Consider the following 15839-nt stretch of genomic DNA (forward strand, 5'->3'; position numbering starts at 1 on the left):
AAATACAGATTATTAAGTTCCTGTAATGTTGAAATTGGAAAACATTAAACGGATATTTTGGGTGTCTTTGGAATTGTTACTGAAATTTTGATAATGGATTAATTTACTTAAGAATATCGAAGGCATTGAAAATTAATGACGTATTTTCTAAAGAGACGAACTAAATTAAACGAATTATTTTCTTCAGCAATTTAGATAATATTGAAGCAAGCGTCAATTAGATGAATGTGGTCCGTTCCCTCTTTGCCACTATTTTAACGTGTAAATGGGAATCCTCAGTACTCGTACGCGTCAAGATTTTTATAGGTCTGCCGTTTTGTCCTCGGCTGTGGAGGATTAACTTACCTTTTACATTATTCTGGTCGTAGTTGACGGCTTTGATTGCCTATCACAAATTTTTGGGCTGTAAATTGGTGACTTTATTTGCCTTTGACAACTTTTTGGCCTGTGATAGGCGACTTTACTTCCCTTTGACATTTCTTCTTTGGCTATAATCGACAACATTACATTCCTTTGAAAATTTTTGGGCTGCAATTAGTGACTTTACTTGCATTCGAAAAGATGTTTCTGTTGTAATGTGGTGACTTTACTTGCCTTTGACAAATGTTTTGCGGTAATTGATGACTTTCCTTGCTTATGACAATTTTTTGGCTATAATTGACAACGTTACTTGCGTTTGACAAATTTTTGGGCTGTAATTGGCAACTTTGATTGGCAAATTTTCGGGCTGTAATCTGTGACTTTACTTGTTCTCGACAAACTTTTGAGCTGTAATTGATGACTTGTCTTCCCTTTGTCCAATTTTGGGCTGTAATCGACGATTGTAGTTGCCTTTGTCAGGTTGCCTTTGACAACTTTTTTGACTGAAATTGACGATTGTAGTTGCCTTTGACAACTTTTTTGACTGAAATTGACGACTTTTCGTGCCTTTGACAATTTTTTTCGTTGAATGAATGAACGCCAGAACTTTACCACTGGATTTATCCCGTTGCCGAGATCCCTTGCAGCCCAGCTTCGTGGCAGAGTCCGGAACGCTTTATTTTGAGTAAAAAAAAAACAAAAAAAAACATACAAAATTAAATTTTTTTTCGCTGTAATTGGCGACTTTACTTGCCCTTAACAAATTTTGGAAGATGTAATTAGTGGCTATACATGCCTTTGAAAAATTTTCGGGCTGCAATTGGCGACTTGACTTGTATTTGAAAAATTTTTTGGCTATAATTGGCAACTTACTTACCTTTGGCAAATTTTTTGGCTGTAATTCGCAACTTTACCTTTGCCTTTGAAATTCTCTTTTGGTTATAATGCCTTTGTTATACTTTACTTGCCTTTGACAAATGTTTGGGCGGTAATTTCACTTGCATTTCATAATTATTTTGGCGATAACTGATGATAACTTGTATGGGTTGTGATTTCTCGTATTTCTATAATGGAAGCATGGTCAACCGAGGCATTTATCGTGTTGTATGTGATTGACACTTCTGCACCGGACCACCATTCGCGGGCCGGATGGAATCTCTCGCCAGGCCGCTTTTGGCCCGCGGACCGGAGGTTGTGCATCTCAGAATTAGATGGATGTAGGCTGTTCTCTCTCTACCACGTGTTTTAAGGCATAAATATGGATCCTCAGTACTCTTGCTCGTCAAGATTTTATAGGTCTCCCGTTTTGGTCGCGGATCTGGAAGATTACTGAGTGTTTTTACTGGCCAACTTGTCTTCGATCACAGTTTAATATGATTCTCCTGTTTCTCTTTGAGTTCTCATTCATCTCCGCGTGAACAAGGCTGTCTGTCTTAAGGTATGGGTCTGCCGGAGCACAGTTTTTGGGGAAACTCCAGATGAATAAGGAGGGTCCTCAATGATAATGAGATCTAGTATCGAATTACACTTCCTCTCACTTGCCGGGTGAGCGCACTAGACTACAAAGCCAATGAATCCTCTTTCCTTAGAGCTCGTGTGCGTTGAACGGGGCCGCACATGGCCAGCCAGACCTAACTCAGGCCAAAGTTCACAGTTTCTGACCCTGCCGTCACAGATGGCGATTTATCCGATGTCACTCTCCGCTATTACTACGAGGGTAGCGGCAGAAATTGAGAGCTTTGGACACGAGTTAGGTCTGGATGTCCGTGTACGGCCCCGTTCAGCGCACGCGAGCTCTAAGGAAAGAGAATCCATCGGCTTTGTAGTCTAGTGGTCTAGGGCACATCAGCCAACTGTCGAATGCTTTGTAATACTCATGCTGCCTAGATACCAGTACTAGTAGATACCAGAGGACACAGGGGCAGCTCAGCATGCGTTTTCCTAAGGCGGAGATATGGGAAAAGACCGTGTGTTATGAGATAATCAATTAATCAAGTCACGCATAAAAAATAGATAAAACTACAGCGTTATCTAAAAAAAGTGTTTTGTTAAACTCCATACACAATTTCTTTTTTAAGATGTGAAATTCTATGTTTTTTTGTTTTTTTTAAATTTTACGAAAATAGAAATTTCGTGACCCTTCGCAAAATGGCATCAGAGAGAACAGAACTTACATGGCTTCGATACCTTTTCAATAACGAAATCGTACTGCTGAAGTAAACCCATATAAAAAAGGGAAAAATCTCGAAAACATAAAATATTTTCGTAGAGAGACATAAACATGCTTTAGTTCTAGTTAAATTTAATATCGGTTACAATAAGAACCAATTAAGTATCTTCCCTTAACAGAAAAATCAAATTTAGCGATAAATAATAAAAAAATTAATTGAGAAGGAATTATTAGTTTTTTAGTAATTATAAATAATCATTTAATGGAATTCATTTTGTATTAAATTAAACCGTTAATTCTGAAACTTATTTCGAAACATTAGTGAAAAATTTCATTAAATACCATAATATGAATTTAATGTATGAAAAATAGTCGGGATTTACTTTGCAACAAAGTTAGCTTGTTGCCCTGTTTCTCTCATATACTTATAATTTGATACTTAAACGGTAGATAATTTAATTACTTTAATTTCACTCTTCCATTTTCGAATTCTTTTAACTTTAAAATAACTACTAAAATGATACATAAAAATGAATATCGTAATATGCACCGGCAGAAATATCCGCAGATGCCTTATTTTACGTCACAGACCTGAAATGATAGTTAGTAAGAAATGTTAATGAGTCATTGGGACAGGATTAATATATTTCTGCAATTTGTAAAATGACACTGGAGAGTTATTTCCACTGTGTAAAATACAGGGTTGGGATATGTTCTGGATAGATTTTAAAAATTAATAAAAATGAATAAATTTACAAAAAATGGTGCGGTTTGCACTACTAAACCATATACATGCACTTCTTTCATATTCCTTTACGAAACTTCTAATTAATTGGTACATGTTGGAATGTGTGTGTAGTGAAGTTCGTTTCCGTGTAATGGTTGCTATATGTGTAGTGCCACCCGCCATCTGACATCAGTTTTTCTAACTATGAGTGAAGTGTAATGATTGAATAACCATCGTTGTAGGCTTGTTGCTATGCGGCCAAAAATATGCGGTTTGCACTAAAATACTTGTCATAACCGAGAGGTGTTTTTTTTTCTCAATTGAATAAAAAAATAGTCCAAAATTTCATTCCTGGGTGGTGATGCATCACGAGAACTCGACATACACAGGACTAGTAAAAATGGAGTATTGCATTTTACTGGAAAACCGTTGATCGCAGAGGTAACTTCCAATTAGAAAATTTTCCAAATAACGTGTAGTACTCAGGTATGCAATTTCATTTTTCAAAGGGTTGTATAGTTATTAAAATTAAAAAAAAATTAACTTTTTATGCAGTCCCCGTGTTCCCTAAAACCCGGTTAAGAATTTGTCGCCCTGTCTCTCCCGAGGCTAACAAAAAAATTCCATGATTCTAAGCGCAATATTCACTGAGATATTTGAAAAACGGAAGAAATTCGGGGGGAAAACAGCGTTAAATTCGGATAGAACGGTTATTCCGCATTTACAGCTGTTTTTTCTTTCCTCCGTTTTTTGAATTCGAATATCTGAGTGAATATTGCACTTGGAAACGTGGAATTTTTTTTCGGTATCAGGAGAGACAGGGTGATAACTTTCTAATAGGGTTTTGGAGCACACGGAGACTAAGAAAAAGGTAATTTTTTACTTCGATAAATATACAACCCTAACATGAATGACATATCTGAGATTATACACGGGATTTGGATACTTTTTCTAACTGGGGGAAGTATGCCTCTAGGAACAAAGGTACGCCAGTGAAATGCCATAACCCCCTGTTTGGTATATGGACCCTGTATAAATTGCAATACAAACAGTGCATTATTAATGTTTATGAAGATTTGCGTTAAATAAAACTACATTTCAGCATATGCAACTTTTCACCCGTTTAGATGTAGCTCGAGCTACAAAGGATGCTCATACGAATGAGTCGTGGAGGAGTGATGTTTACGTCTGGTCGTCCGAAGAGTTCGCCTTTGTATTTGCTGCGTCCGAGTGGTCTTTGGATGCGAATTGGGGGAGCCATCTGTTGCAAAGTGTTGAAAGTTTTGTCACGACTGAGGTTAATAAATCCTGTCCAAGCTGACGAAATAGGTGGCGTGTTTCTTCCATCATCGGCCGCTGTGGTGGTCGAGTGGTTATAGTGCCGGACTCGTGATGCGAGGATCCGGGTTCGAACCCCACAGTGGTGGTCGGCTGAAGTTGGTTTTCTGTGGTTCCCAACTTCAAGGCGCAAATGCGAGCCGATCTCCCCGTTAAAAAGTCTCGCCACAGAGAGCAACAGTCCTACAACGGTAAATCATTCAACCATAACACTTCACTCATAGTTAGTAAAACTGGGGGCAGATGACAGCACTACACATAACAAGCATTACACAGCAACAAACTTTACGTCAGGTTGCACTACACGTACACGCACATTCCCGCATGTACCGATTCGTTGGGGGGTTCCGCGGGGGGGGTGCATGTGTGGTGTAGCAGTAGTAGGTAGGGGCTCGGGGATCCATGATGTTCTTAAGTCAGCCACCTCGTTGGGCAATTTGCCTGTTGTGGCGTTGTATTTGTATTTGTATTTGTATTAACGAGGAAATTCTGGCATGTTCTGATGAAGCATCCCTCGAGAAAATTCAATTCAGAATTGTGTGTTGCTTTTTTAAAAACAAACGCTTTATCAAAATCAAAATAATGTGAACGTTGCCAACAGTGTTGGGCAGTAGCCGAATTATCCGTCCGTCCCTTCTCAACATGCTTTCGGTGTTCGAGAACTCGAATATTTAGATTTCTTCTAGTTTGGCCAATATATCCATTTTCGCAATTCTTGCATGGGATGAAGTAGATACCAGATTCTTTGGAGGGTGAGATAGGATCTTTCAGATGGGAAAAGGTGAGTATATTTGTTGGCTGGAATATTGTACGGAAGTCAAATTTCTTGAAGATAGAAGAGATCATGAAACTTGAAGAATCGAATGGAAGAACAACGGTATTAGAAAACTGTTTTGAGTCAGCTGGGAGCAGGTTCGTGGTGCATGTCTGGGTCATTTTTATGAGGACCTTGTCGATGATAAAAGGTGAAAAACCCCGATTAGAAGCGATGTCACGAAGGATATTGAGTTCATTCTGGAGGGAGGCTGTCCTTTCATCCTCCCAATCAGAAACTTTCGGCATTTTCTTCTTTTGTTCATCGAGCACTAAAACTTTGCAGTGATTCAGCCTCCCTCCAGAATGAACTCAATAGCAAATATGAACTCGCAGCAAATACAAAGGCGAACTCTTCGGACGACCAGACGTAAACATCACTCCTCCACGACTCATTCGTGTGAATTCTGACCACGAGGTCCTGATGACGGCTCTCCATTGAAGAGCCGAAACGCGTCGACCATTCGACCAATTGAATTTATTTGTCTTAAAAACGTGGCAATTTTTGTATAAATTTAATGAATTTATACTGCAATTTCGTTGAAACACTGCTTATTTGTTGAGAAAAGATAAAAACGTTGAAGCATTTTCCACCAGGTGGCGTTGTGGTTATTATTTTCTTGAAGAGCATAGCCGGTTTAGTGCACCTGGAAATTTATTCCATCATCTTTGTTTGTTCATGAGTTATGAGCACTTGAAGATCTCGTATACAATGACATGCGCAGCCTCTTACAATCATTTTCTACCTCTCAGAATCATTTGGGATGCCCGGGAGCAAATATAGAAATATATATCCCGAGAAATAAAGAACAAGAAAAATTCCATATAAACTTTAATATGGCAGACAGTATACGTATACGCGCAAGATGATAAGAATGGTTACAGAGCCACCTGGTGACAAATGGAGTAACTTTTTGATTCTATCTTGAAATCTAAGCAACATAAACAAAAATTTTGACAACAACGTCATAGAACGACATTTAGTTGATAACATGCATTCTTGATTATAAGTAATATGTGAATTATGAATAATGTGTGAATTCTGAATAAAAACAGTGTGAAAATTTTTTGGATCAAAGGCCCGGTTCTTATTCGCTATTTTACTGCTTATACATATTAGCCTTAAATCTTTCTTGATAACAATAACTTTTTCGTGGTGAAATTTTTAGGCTTTCTAATTTTTAAAAAACTGGTACGATTGACTATAATTTGTATTAAAGGGAGTGAAGAGAGAAAATAATTGTTTTTTATACGCACAATGTATGATGAATTTAATTTTTAATTAGTATAAATACTCGACACTGTCCTTGTTTTTCCTATATACTGCGAGGAATAACAAACTTTGGTAAATGGATAAAATACATTGTGAACAAAAATGTATTACTCGAAAGAAAAAAACTGAATGTAATAAACCTAAAAGAAATGTTAGTCCAGAAACCGTTGATATCAGATAGTTTTTCCACAAATTTAGTCATTTAGCAAGCTGTAACGAAATACTAAGATGGGTTGCCAATTGTTTGAAAAATTAAGCAATAACTTTTTTTTCTTGCCAAAGAATCTGCCAAAACACGTACATCTTGGAATTACTGTTTCAAAAAATCAAATTTTCTACAAAAAATTGCAAAGTGTAAATCTTGTAAACCATTGTAATAAAGCGTAAATAATGAAAACCCATCTTCAGAGAAACAGCTGTTAAAGACTGATGCTGCTCTGGAAAAAGGTTCGAACCCATCATTGCAAAAAAATAATTATCAAAATTATTAAAGAATTTATTAAAAAAAATTATTTTCGAAAATCCCAATGTTATGGAGCCATTCAAGTGCTACCTAAGCAGATTTTCAGCCATTTTTGACCCCCCTCCCCCGTCAGCAAAATTTCGTCATCAGCTTAGAATATTTCATATCTTTAAAAAAGGGGGATTGATGACGTAAGCAACCTTCAAAACCCCCTCCCCCCCTCCTTGTCATCAAAAGTCAGCAAATCCGAAACCCCGTCCACCCCCTCGATGCTGGCGTAATACTTGAATGACCCCTATGTATAATAGGCAGTGTATAAGAAAAATCCAATAGATGACTTGAATTCATTGATGGTGAACCATTCGTAACATTCTTCGGTGTGATTTGTTCCTCAGATGGTAGATATCACATCCTTATGCGATATACTTCATATCTTCAAACAAAGAGATTAAATCATCTTCAATAGAAGGCAAAAAGAAATGCTTGTTATTTTCTTAAGACAGACAAGGAAGAACATACCTATCAGGAAGTACGAAGCAAATAGCGCAGCTGGTACACTCCCACGTACTGTTATAGACTCGTATACTAAATGCAACATCTGTGCCAGGTATTCGGAACCCTTATAGCATTGATGTATTTAGATTTCAAACCTTAAGTTACGAACATATCCTGACTATATCAGAGAAAATCACACCGTGATACAAAATTCTGTCAAAAAACACGTTTTTTGTTTTAATTCTTTGATTTCATTTGATATTCACCCTGTTTCGAAAATATATAACAGATTAAAACACAAATCTGATCATTTTTTGCATCGGGCCCGAGTTGAGGAAAGGAATTTATACAGATTCGAAATCGAGGAAATTGCAGAAAATCATTTTCAGCAGATTATCTTCATGTCATCATTGATTGGAATCGAACTCTGTTTTTCACTACACCAGGCAAAGTCAGCCGTTACGATACCCAAACTGACAACCAGAGCTTATGGTTAACTAACTTACGCAATTTAATTTGTTGAGTTTAATTAAAAAAGTATAAAAACACGTCTGAACAGTGTGAAAATTCTTGAAATTGCTTAGTCTTTTTAATTAAATAGAAAAAAATTCGGCAATTAAACGTCTAAGGTTTGACATTTTTTGCCCCATTCCTCTGGAAGACAGGACCCATTTAACAAAAATAAATCTTACCATAGGTTTAAGTAAGTATACAAACAGTTTTGAAGCTATTTAATTGTGTGATGAGCTCGCGGTTTTTTCCTCACCACAATCAATAATAAACATATTAATTTGATAAAAAATTTGAAAATTTTTAAATCACCGTGTTTTTGTTTAACAATTCGTTTAATGAACGCTGATTCATTGTTGAACTTCATCTAACAATTAGACGAATGAAAAACTTCAGTTTCTGTCTCGATCTTTCTCTAAATCCAATGGTTTAAATTATTTCTTGGCTTTTCTTCAAATTCAATGGTTCTTTCAACTTTCTAACGATACGACTATTCGAGTCAGAAAGTTGCTTCAAGTTTATTTTTAATGCTTCTCCAAAATATTGCTTCAAATGTATTTTCGACGTTTCTCCAAGCCCAATAATTTGCTTCAAGGTTTTTTTTTTAAATTTTTCTCCAAATTCAATGGTCAATTCAAGTTTCTTTCTCAAGTTTCTCCAAGTCTAATACAAATACAAATACAACGCCACAACAGGCAAAATGCCCAACGAGGTGGCTGAGAAAAAGATGCCCATAAAAATATGGATGTTTATAAAAAATTGTTATTGATGAAAAAAAGGATCACAAAGTCACATTATGATTATGCAAAGATTATTGAGTATCAATAGTGTGTCATGATCAAAGAGTAGACTATCAACAACAGTGTGTGTGTCACAACAACAGAGTGCCAACAACCGTGTGTCAACAGAGTACTATAATGAAAGAGTGTCATGATCAACAGAGTACTATAATGAAAGAGTGTCATGATCAACAGAGTACTATAATGAAAGAGTGTCATGATCAACAGAGTACTATAATGAAAGAGTGTCATGATCAACAGAGTACTATAATGAAAGAGTGTCATGATCAACAGAGTACTATAATGAAAGAGTGTCATGATCAACAGAGTACTATAATGAAAGAGTGTCATGATCAACAGAGTGTCTTGGCAAAAGATGTATCAACTGAGTGTTTTAGCAAAAGATGTATCAACAGAGTGTCTTAGCAAAAGATGTATCAACAGAGTGTCTTAGCAAAAGATGTATCAACAGAGTGTCTTAGCAAAAGATGTATCAACAGAGTGTCTTAGCAAAAGATGTATCAACAGAGTGTCTTAGCAAAAGATGTATCAACAGAGTGTCTTAGCAAAAGATGTATCAACAGAGTGTCTTAGCAAAAGATGTATCAACAGAGTGTCTTAGCAAAAGATGTATCAACAGAGTGTCTTAGCAAAAGATGTATCAGCAGAAACTGTCATAGCAAATGAGTATCAACAAGAGTGCCATGATCAAAGACCATCAATAAAGCGTGTGATGATCAAAGAGTAACATAATGGTGTGTCATGATCAAAGAGTAACATAATGGTGTGTCATGATCAAAGAGTAACATAATGGTGTGTCATGATCAAAGAGTAACATAATGGTGTGTCATGATCAAAGAGTAACATAATGGTGTGTCATGATCAAAGAGTAACATAATGGTGTGTCATGATCAAAAAGTATCGATGATGCGTAATAATCAAAGAGTATCAACAACACTCTCATAAAAGCAATGCTCCTTCTTACCTGCAGACTTAATTTTTCTGTGCAGTGAATGGCAATACGTCATACACACCAACAGTATATAAAAGTAATTTCGCATGAGTGAAGACATTTTCACCTTGTGCAACTGCACACACTCGCCAACTAAAGGAAAAATTGGCCATAACTAGGGCTGGGAATCTATTCAAATTTTTAACTGGTTAATTAAAATTTTGTAAGAGATTTGACTGATTAATCACATTTTAATTGAAAAATTTCAAATACTAACCATTGAAAACAAATGTAGTAAAATAAAACAATTTCATATTAATTGATGCCATAAAATTATTTTCATTCATTTCATGCATCCAAATGGTGCTTTGAAGGGGGGAAGAAAGCTGTTGTTTACACAGTGGAGACTATAAAATTTGGTATTACTTCCATCAAACTCAATTTGAAACAAACTATTACCAGTTCTTGGTAAATCTACTTGTATTTTCCCATGTCGAAAAATTTGATCAAAATATTGATTCAAATATTTTTAAATATGGTCACATATTTGAAATATTATGTGAAGCAACATAATTCAAAACATCTAAATCGGTTTCCTGAAATAAATCAAGCTCATTCATAAACTTGATCATTCAATAAAAATTGGATTGATTAACTTGGCTAAAATTCTTAACTGTAATTAACCGATTAATCTGACCAGCCCTGGTCATAACCAACAAATAAAAACGAAGTATTATAATTGAAGTGTATTACAATTTTACACACATTTCACCGATGTCTAACAAGGATGTGTTTTGAACTTGAAATCACAGCTGTGGTTAGATTTTTCAAACCTCAAAATTTACAGACAGACATTTTTAACGAGCTAGGTCCTTTGACAAGATTCTTCGAAAGACTAGCCACCCGTGGAGATGAAGATTACAAGGAAGAAAATTCATCACTGCCCCCACGGTGACTCGAACCCCGGTCTCTCGCTTGCCAGACGAGTGCTGTACCATCTAAGCTATGGAAGCAGATAGAACATTTCAACCTTGGAGCGTATATATATGTTGAAAGGCACCGTACATGGATGGCGTCAACAATCAACTAATAGCTCGTAAAATGACAAAGGTCAACCAGATGGCCATATGCATATAGAAACGCCCTCTCCACCCGTCAACACAAGACTCATCGAAAGACTGGTTATTTGTGGAGATATGTGGAGTCTAAAGACTGCTTCAAGTTTTTTCGACGTTTCTTCTAGTCAAAAAGTTGCTTAAAGTTTCTTTTCGATGTTTCTCCGAAGCAACAGATCGCTTCAAGTTTGTTTCCAACGTTTCTTCAAGTTCAAAATTTGATCCATATTTCCCGTTTGATTCCTCGGAAAAACTCTTGATAATGGTAAAACAATGAGTTTCAGAAACATTAAGATTTATTTGGTTTCAATTCTATAGGAAAAACATTGATTGAGAAACATCTCTGTACCATCCTCAAATTTTTACGACCACTCCATTCAGCCAGAAAATCAGAGACATTCTTTTAACAACCGTTTGATACACGTCAAGGATTATAGCATTAATCCTTTATATGATCTACCGTATGTGCACAAAAAAAATTCTTTCAGTGTCTTTAATCTTTTTTTGATGGTCCAATTGAAATTGCTAAGAGAAAAAAAAATAATAGTACAAAAACAAAGAAAACTGATATATCCAAGTTTTAGATAGAACTCTATAAAATTGCGTCTTGTTTGCCGATAACAGCAAAAAGACGGTATCATAGACACATATCCAATAGTGCTGAAAATGAGCCTCGTGTACATCTCTATCCATCTTTCAAGCTCCTTCTGAAGTTAATGGAGCAATTAAAGAGCCTCTCTATCTCCCTCTGTTACCAACGTGCTTCGTCCGTAAGACACGAAGCTGATTAATTATATATTTATTGAGCGTCTCGTAGAAGTTTCTAGAAAAGGATCGATTGCGCTTTCTCTCTCTTTCTCTACGCTACTGTTCGTGATAAAAATCGTTTCTCTATCTTCGAAAAGATGTTTTTTACTGACATCTTTTTCTTTCATGTAATGTGGATAAACAATGGTCAAATAGAAACTGCCATCGTTCGTTCGTATGGAACGGAAGACTGGGCAGCCGTGGCCTTTATGTATTTGCCATCCTATATAATTCCATTTATCATAGACATCCTTCAATACATCACTTGCGTATTGCTGCAGCCGCCTTTCTCAGAATATGCTGATGATCTTTAGTAGGAAAGTATTCGGTACTTTTCATTTCTTCGCGTCGATGTTGTCAATGGTGATATTTTATAACAGCTTGTGAAAATGATTGTAGAATAGATGTCCAAATGTCCCACATTTCTTCCAAATCACTGTTTCGTAAATATCAACTCGGAATTTCAAGGAAACCATTGTGGTTTTGATTATTCCACCGGAATAATATTTTTGTTGTCATTTTTGGACATACCTTAGCCTATTTTATGTCGACGGCCAGCCTTCGAAGTATTTTTTCTTTAAAAAAGGTCATTTTTGGAGAAAACAAATGTCATTTTGGTTTTAATATGATATAAAATTAGGAAAATAAATGTTATTTCACGAATATTTTTGAAAAAAAAAAAGTTATTGAAAATTTTATATGTAATATTATTATATTTAGGATACTTCTACTAAACACATTGTACACCAATAGCTACTGGGCATTTTGCCCATTGTAGCCTTGTATTTTTATTTGCTTGTATCACCATGTTCTTCACAGCAGAACCGCTCTTAGGGGGTGTGCGACCGGTGCGGTCACACTGGGCCCCACGTTTTGGAAAGCCCGCACTTACAGTAATAACAATTCCTTTCATAAATTCTGAAATTCCGTATTTTCATCTAGAGAGAAAATAATTCTGGAGTTTTCTGAACTTTCATCATGTTAGAATCCTTAATTTTCACCGATTTCTGGAATTATTTCTTTCATTTATCCTGAATGTTCATAAAATGTAATAGTATTTCTGACATTTATTCTCCATCTTCGTCAATTACAAAGGTAATTCTTCCATTTATTCTGAACTTTCATTAATTCTTGAAGTATTTCGAGCATTTATTCCCGATTTTCATAGACCTGGAATTATTTCGAGCATTTATACTGAATATTTATTGGTGCTGAAATTATTTTTTACATGCATTCTGAATTTTCATGATTTTAATATCCTGAATTTTTGATTCCCCTCTCCCCTGGGGCTAAGGGAGGGGGGCGAAATTATCAAGACGCTTCTGGCCTAGCTATTACTTTCGCACCGGACCCCGCGTGTTTTAAGGGCAGCCCGACTTGACACAGATTATTGCTATGACATCGTGATGTGCAATCAGCTGAAAGTATAAGAATTCTATGAATTTTCTCTTTAGATGTGATTGTTTACGTGACATACATTTTTCGTTAAAAATACTTGATATTCTCGATTAAAAAATCATGTAAATCAAAAAGTTTGTAACATTTATATCTTAGTTTTTAGCTCATTGCACAGCCAGAGCTGTTTCATAGATATACTTGGGAAAATGCTTGAGAAATCAAGTTTCTTATGAAGTGAAAAAGTAGAGAAATCACAAATCTTCAGAAAACCCACATTCAAAGATTTCATTTTCAGACTAAGAGCATTAAGTTCGTTTTACTTAATTCACAATAACTTTGCTTCTAGTTATTGTAAGGATGAAATGAAACAGTTTTGGATTCTTGAATAACCGTATTTTCAAATGAACACATAAAAACAATTTCAAAATTTTTCGGTGAAATTCGTCATTTGATTTTAAAAAACCCTATTATTTGATTATTTAATGGTTGTTTTATTTAAATTTCCCAATTCTAAATTTAATTTTTAAACTCGTTGAGTGAATAAGATGACGGATATTGCTGATCTTTCAGACCCTCAGATCTTTTTTAACCTCAAGAAGTTAAACCCTGGAGAAAAAAGATCGTGTAAGTTTTGAGTTATAAATATGGTGAATATGAGCTTTGGGAGCTTCCATCAGAGGGCAGCACTTAAAATTGAACTTTCAGGGGGTTTTAAGATGACTTCCAGGAGAAAGTGACTTCGGAAAAAACGCGATATATTGTACAAAATTTAGTGATAAAATTTTGGAAATTTTTTTTTTGTATCTGCATTATCTTGGCTGAACAAAAAAAAGTGAACCAAATGAGCTATTTATTCACTCACAAAAAAAACAAAAATTGAAAATTTGAACAAAAAAAAGTTCGCTTACATTTATGTTTTAAAGGAATTTTTTGAATCCAAAAATGTAAAAACATCTTAAAAATTCAAAAAAAAAAAAATTAATATTTGGATCTGAAAGGGCCAAGATCTTTTTGGAATGATGTGAACGTGAAGCACGTCTTCGTCAAGGCTACGAAAAAGAAGCACACATACACATGTATAATTCTTCGTTTTTGCTGCTGCTGTTATCCTGATTCCTTGAAATGGAAAACCGCTGTTTCGTGGACCCCGAAAACAAACACCGCAAAGAATAACCATCCATATCCATTTATAATCCTTATTTGTAACACACGTACCCGATTTAGAAAATAGCTACGTCCCCCTCGCACGTGCGTGCTCCGAATAGCACCAAATTTCTTGCAATAAGCACCGCAGTCAAAGGAGAAATCATGAGAAAAAAAAATTCTGTTTAATAGTAACCGCCTCATCGATGTAAGAGCCGCACCCACTTATCGATATATAACTCGGTTGCGTCAACTTGGAATTGAGACATTCTTCGATGGACAGCTGGTTTGCAAATTAAGAGAGAAAAAATTGCGTCTCATCTAAGACATTTCGAATATAATGATCTAAATCCGGTATGTAATGAAATCTTTAAATGCGTTTTATGAAGATTTGCGTTTTTTTTGGCTTTTTAACTGCATGAAAAAACTTCATAGATGAAATATTTTTCAAAATATCACTCTAAAACGTTCCCGCTGCAGTTCAGGCTATTCAGTGAACTAAAAATTAAGTGATATATTTAAAAACTTTTAGATTTACGTGATTTTGAAGTGAGAATATCAAGTATTTTTAACGAAAAATGTGTATTTTTTCACGTAAACAATCATATCTAAAAATTTTTTATAGCATTCGAAAACTTTTAGTTCATGGCAGAGAAAAATGTCATAGCAGCAATCTTTGTGAAGAACACCCGGATACAAGCAGTAGTTTTCAGTGTACAATGTCTAGCTAGCAAAAGTACTAAAAATATGTTGGTTTTAAATACAAAACTGGCAATAATTTATTTTTTGCCAAAAATATTCATGAAATAACATTTATTTTGTTAATTGTAAACCATATCCAAACCAAAACCACACACGTTTTAATCAAAATTGACTTTAAAAAAAAGCACCACGGAGGCAGGCAGTTGCCTAAGTTTTCATGCTATGTAAAAGTATCGTGTTGTGTGTCTGCTTTCTGCGGTGAGACTTTTTTTCAATTGGGAGACCAGCTCACATTCGCATATAGAAGTTGGAAAATCGAAGAAAAAACCATTAACCAACGTCCAACTGTGCCAACTTTCAGCCAACCACCACCGTGTCGCAAACGGGGTTCAAACCTTGGATCATCACGATGAGAGTTCAGCACGATGCCCACAACTGCAGCGCGGCCAAGGAGCTATAACTATCACAAGCACACTATACAAAATTCCTGATACTGATGTTCCATTTGGTTAACATGGTCTGACTGAATTTCTTGTAAATGGGAAATCCCAGCCACACACAGATCCATAACCCTCGTGAATACCGCAAGCTTAAACGTAAGCGCCACATTCCAATACGGTAATTCCCTGTGAAAAATCAATGGCGGCGTATAATCCAGAGATGCTGAATTTATTATTTTGAGAAAAAATATCTACGCATATATATACAGTACAAGTTAAACCTCGTTAGTGCGTCACCAGGTTAACACGTCACTCCGGCTTACCGGGCCACCTTTTGGAAGTCCCAATGGTCCT

The sequence above is a fragment of the Pholcus phalangioides genome, unplaced genomic scaffold, assembly GCF_987345545.1.
Source record: "Pholcus phalangioides strain wild (caught in Gottingen) unplaced genomic scaffold, Ppha-v1.0 ptg000003l_1, whole genome shotgun sequence".
NCBI lineage: Eukaryota > Metazoa > Arthropoda > Arachnida > Araneae > Pholcidae > Pholcus > Pholcus phalangioides.